The following is a 5,705-nucleotide window of genomic DNA, read 5'->3' on the forward strand; positions in this document are numbered from 1 at the left end:
ATTTAAAACATAAAATATGCACTTTTTTCATATTGCTAACCATTTATCATCATAATTTGATTTTTTTATACGTCAATAGTTTTCTATATATAAAAAGTTCATTTTCATACTGAGACCTGCACCTCTTTTTTGTCAATTTACATGCTTCCTTTTAGCCTCCCCATTTGTGACTCAGCAACATCACTATTATCAGTTATTAAATCATATGGAGAGGAGTAATATTTGGAGATATTTAAGGTGTCAAGCCTCATTTTTCTAAAACAATTTAATGTATGGAAAGAAGGATCATGTAATCAGCTTATTAGTAATCTGTGGTTGACAGGCTGGGAACTCCCTATAGTAGTTATCTGGATATAAGAAAATTAAATGTTATATGCATACACCAAAGCTTAAATTCAGTGTCTGAGGATATGAAGATAAAATTCTCTGTTGCACATAAAATATTACTACTTTTTTCTCCCAAGCACATTAGAATCTATTGGTCTTTTTTTCTGTGCTTATCATTGTGATGTCTGAATACATTAGCAGATTYGTCAAACAGGAAAGTGAACTACCTGGACAACTACTTTTTTTGTGGTGTTGCAAGTTCAGTATCTTGCAAATTTAACTCTAGTGAAGTATTTGCATTACACATTACTTTTATCAGCAAAAAAAAAAAAAGGGAATTTTTCAAATATGCGAGTAAAGTCGTATTTTCTCAACAATTTTTATCTTTCTGCTTATAAACAATCTGAGCAGTATAAACTGATACACAGTTGCTCTTTTGAATTTATGACCAATCTGACTTCAGCCAGAGCAGTTAACAGAAATCTGGACTTTGCCTTCCTCAGATTACTAAACTGACAATTTTGACATTATAATTGCTCTTGAAATTTAAGGATGTTATCACACTGCTTATACTGGTATCTTAAAATGGCATGGCCGGGCACTTACTGCATCAACTACCCCATGAAATTAATGCAACTGTGGAATAAATGAATAAATAAAATACAGGGGTTTTTTGTTTTGTTTTGGGTTGGGTTTGGTTGGGTTTTTTTTTTTGCTTTTAAGGCTGAACAGGAATATTGTCTGAGGAAGAAGCTAAAAAAAATCTCATTCAATAAAATGACTAGGAGTATTTTTTTAGTTTTTCTATAAAACCAGTTTTGAAGAAATGACAAATAATCCGACACATTTTAATGATAGAAAATGGGTATGACACCATGATGAACATATTAACATAATTTGTGCTAAGTAATACGAGACTGAAAAGAAATCTTTCCCTTTTAAAAAATAATTGATGCTGATTTTCTCTTACTCTTTATTGTCTTTGGTGATCAACATTAAGTAGCTCTGAAAACATTCTTTTTTGTTTAATAGTTTGTCTTTCTGTAACTGTTTCAGAGCAAAGAAAGCTTTTAAAGTCCATTTTTGTCTTTGCCATAACTCTTCGTTGAAATACAAGCTCATGTTCTGTCTTTCCAAAAAGTATGCATACAACAAGTTAAATTTGTAGGCAGTTCCATATAAAACTTTGAATGCATTTGTTTCTTGTCACCTTTAAAATAAATGTTAATAAATGGCTAGTATTAAAAAATGCTCCCTAAACAGTATTTGAAATATTTATGAGTTCTTAAGAAAGAGTTTTTGGTCCACTGAGCCTTGCACAAGCTTTCCCGTGCTATTAAGTGTAACATTTCAATGCAACTTTCATATTTCTTTACTTCATTACAGACTTGGCTCTCTTAATTTTTTTCCAAGATTTCTCAGTTTCTGTTTCTTGTGGACAAAACATAAACTCTGGACACTTGGAATCTTTGGAATTTGAAAGATCAGTGGCACGGTGTTAGTCTTATAAACACTTCAGAGATTGTCAGCAATCTAAAGTCTGGGGATAACCATAATCAACAGCATTTCRTCTCTTATTAGTCAGTTGGCCCTCTCATTTGTTGATTAAACTGTGTCCAGTTGCAAGTCGAAACAGGTACTGGGATTGAAAAATAAGACTTCTTTGAGGCATTCAAATTGCCACTACTATCCTTTCCTCGGAGATCCAAGAAAGATTTTGATAGCATTCATTTTATGTTGCATTTCTATGTTTTCTATTTATCTATGRCAAAATACCAAGTTAATACCAGCGAATTCATACCTAAATACACACTTGATAAATTGTATATTCCTTGAGGTGACAAATCCTCCTTCCTCATTCTTCCTTTAGTTATATGAAATGCACTGCAGTGAAAAAAATACTATGTTGCTGTAAGGGCATCCAGACTAAATTAAGTTTGGAATACCATTAGTTGTTATCCAAAGAGATGACTATATTAGTTGCTAGTCTTCTGGGAATATGCATCTTTTGGCCACAAAGTTTTCACAACCGATTGATTTATGCATGGATCCTGTAAAAGTCTTCACCAGTAGTAAAATTCAAGTTAAATAGTAGGTACAGCTAGTAATTGCCCAGTTAGGGATAGCTCTAGCCTTTTCTACCTGAAATACCCTATCCTCTGCTTGTATATAAAAGCACAGAAGACTCAACTAAAACTCAAACCTCCCATTTTCTAAGATAAAACATTCCTGGACTGCCCTAGAGCTCTAGCAGCTCTGATAAAGCTAGCTGTGAAAGTTTTAGAAATTACTGTCTCAGGTATCTGCCACACTTTCTGTTAGAAACTGCCATGCCTGTTGCAGAGACAACAGAGCAAGGTGGCCGTTCAAGTGGCCYGGCTAGTACACCTGCTTACAGCACTGTTGCAGATGTGCTTGCCCAAAATTATGGGGCACATATGCACATTTCCTGCTGCCATCTTTGCTGTGCAAGTGGAAGCATTTGGCAGAGACATCAGGCAACCCACTGGGAATGGCAGCACCTTAAAACCCTGTGGCGCAGTCTGTAAAGTGCTTCTAGCAGAACCCCTGCAATGGCTATGCCATATAGATACTGCTTCACTATATACAGGAACACACGGTATGCTCTGTATGTGACTGGCAAAAACTCTTGCTGTGTATTTAGGACACTCCCAAAGAAGAAAAATCAGGATGACATTTTTCATTGTGTGTTTTAAGTTTTCAGTAAGAAAAAATGTGAGTTTACTTAAACATGGAGGGAAATGGAATCTCCTCTCCTCAGAGTTAGTGGGCAACTGGGACTTGAGTCTCACAACTAGAGGAGTGTTGAGCTAAGTGTCAACCAGCTGTTACCAATACTCATTTTTGCCTTTGGCTACAGTACAGTGTGCGCCAAGTTATGTCTCAGATTAAAGCAAATCCCATACTTTTATCCCCCCACTGCCCACTCCTTTAGGTAGAAATTGAGGGTGAGTGGGAAATGACCACTTCAGGTTTTGGCCTGCTGATCACCCAGGCTAAGCTGTGTGCCTCTCATGTACTTGAAGTACTGCTAACAGTGTTATAACAGCGCTATTTGGCTTCTTGATGCTCTTCAAACCAAAAGCCTGTTATTCAAAAAAAAAAAAAAAAAAAAAGTAATAGAAATCACTATTGAATAAAAATGCACTCAAGTTAATGCACTCTTGAAAGCCCTGTTTCAAAAAAAAAAAAAAAAAAAAGTGTTTTGGCCAGGTGCTTCCTGTCATAAAGAAATCTTGAGGTTACCCCCAGGACATCTCAAAACCCTGAAAGAAGATAGGTAAGGAAGCTGCACCTAGTGATGTTGGAAGCTCGTGATGCAGGTTATTTTCTGAAAAACCCACAGGACCGCAGGGAGGCTTTGCACATGTGTGAGGGAGGAGATAACGCCAGCGCCCAGGCAGCCACGTCCCATTGTGGCGGGAAGGCGAGCAGCAGGGCGAGGCGGCTCCTACCCCCCTCGGCCCCGCGTGCCGAGGCAGCGCCCCCTCGCAGCCAGAGCGGCGGCGCGCGCCTCCTTCCACCCTCAAACGCCCTTCGCCTCGGCACGTTATCGCGAACAACCGTCTACAACCACCCGCCAAGGGGCGGAGCCAACTGCTCATTTAAATAACACCGCGGCTTATTTGCATGCTGCCAAGATGGCCGGCCCTGGGATTGGCCGGTGGCGAGGCAGCCCCCACGGCCGGCCCCTGTGCCCACGAAAGGGGCGGGGCCAGCCTGCAGAGGGGAGGGGATATGTGGCTTATTTGCATAACGGCCCGGCGCGTGCGACAGGGGGAGGCGGCGTTGGTGCCTGGAGCGGGTTCCGATTTTGAATCTACGGCGGCAGCGGAGAGAAGACAGGGGAGCGGCAGCCGCCGCCGGAGCGCTGAGGCGGGAGCTGCCGCAGGACGCAGAGGTGCAGGTACTGCGTGTTCCTCTCGGGTGCGGGCGGCGGGTCGCGCTCTCAGTGTGGCCGGGCAGTGGCAGCACTTTATGCCGAACGCTGCCTGGGGCTGTGGTGTTGGCGGCAGTGCGCATGCTCGGGAGCTGCAGCTGTGCACACGCGCCGCGCACCCACACTCACAAGCGCAGCGCAGCTACGCACATACTGCATGGGAGCACGTGACCCGGCTCCAGTGCAGGCGGCGGCGCGCATGCGCGTTGCTGTTTCTTCACTGAGGTGGCGGCAGGTGGGGAGCGTAGTGTGGAGGTGCTTCCTCCTCCGCCCCCCACGTGTGGTGGGTTCCCTGCGGCGGCCGCGGTGGGYCACAGGTAGGTCTGACGGGGGCAGTACAAAGCTGGGATTCTGCACCGAGCCCTGTAAGGCACTATGAGCCTGGAAATACCAGGCAGTTGTCTCTGTTTCGTTTCCTGTTACACACGTGTCAGTTGAGGTGGGGGCGCTCTCTTACACCACACCAGAGGGATGTTTGGGTGGGATGGGGTGGATCTGGCTGTGTAGTGCCTCGAAAGCACTATGTTAAATATGTCTGCATTGGGAATAGTGTTACCTAAGTAGTTCTGTATATAGCTGGTGAATACACTTGTAAATACAGCAGATGCTGAAGTTGAGTGTTCTGGTGGATGGACTGTGGAAACAAGTAGAAAAACATTCTTCTCGTTATTACGCTCTATAACATGGTGATAAAATTTCAGATAAAAGTTTCTGAAGCTTGTAAACTTAGTAGAAATGAGGGCATTTCAGTGGGAAAATGACGTAATTCTTCATTATTTATGTGCTGCTGTCAGTAATTTATTATAAAGTAAACTAAACATGAACTGAATTGTTACTTCAGGTTGTCTTGGAGGCCCATGTTGAACAAAATGGCAGAAGTTAACAGTGTAGAATATGTGTATAAAGAATGGGCATTTGGTCTTCTACTTTTCTTTATACTAATATATTTTAAAAATTGAAATCATAGCTTAGTACTACATTTTAATCCTAGTGTGACACTAGGGCGTTTTGGAGATGTAGCATTGTCCTCGACCATTTTTTTTTTCTTGGCAAGTATATTCCCATTCCAATTAATTCTCCTAATACTTGAGAGATATCCCGTGGAAATAACTGCATTAAAATACTTTGTTGTATAATAGTCATCTTGAAATAACTCTTCATATTGTGATGTCAGTCTGACCCTTAACACTGAGAGGCTTGTTTGATAGCATTCTTTTGATGGAAAAATATCCATCTAAAATGGAGAAGGGGAGATGAGCATTGCCTGGCTCAACTCTGTTAGGGAACAGTCCCTGAGCTTAAAACTGCTGTGTTTATGCAGTCTCAAATAACACCTGTAAATTCACCTTACTTAATATGGCACCTGATTGTCAGAAAAAAGACAATATTTTAGAAAATGCAGCTTTGAGTTTTCCAT

General features: G+C 41.5%; 1 protein-coding gene across 2 annotated transcripts in view; it reads left to right on the top strand.

Annotated features, from left to right (window-relative positions):
- Positions 1-4,094: 4,094 nt before the first annotated feature.
- ATF7IP (activating transcription factor 7 interacting protein) overlaps positions 4,095-5,705 on the top strand; it is a 114,433-nt gene continuing 112,822 nt past the window's right edge. The window contains exon 1 of one of the 2 annotated variants that reach the window (XM_085308784.1): positions 4,095-4,255. The gene's annotated coding sequence lies outside the window, so the exon portion shown is untranslated. Of the gene's footprint in view, positions 4,256-4,505; positions 4,606-5,705 lie in introns of those variants that run through there. The other variant, XM_085308785.1, reaches the window with a different exon arrangement.

This window comes from Rhea americana, unplaced genomic scaffold (genome assembly GCF_003343005.1).
Source record: "Rhea americana isolate MKP2758 unplaced genomic scaffold, rheAme1 scaffold_281, whole genome shotgun sequence".
In the NCBI taxonomy this organism is placed as follows: domain Eukaryota; kingdom Metazoa; phylum Chordata; class Aves; order Rheiformes; family Rheidae; genus Rhea; species Rhea americana.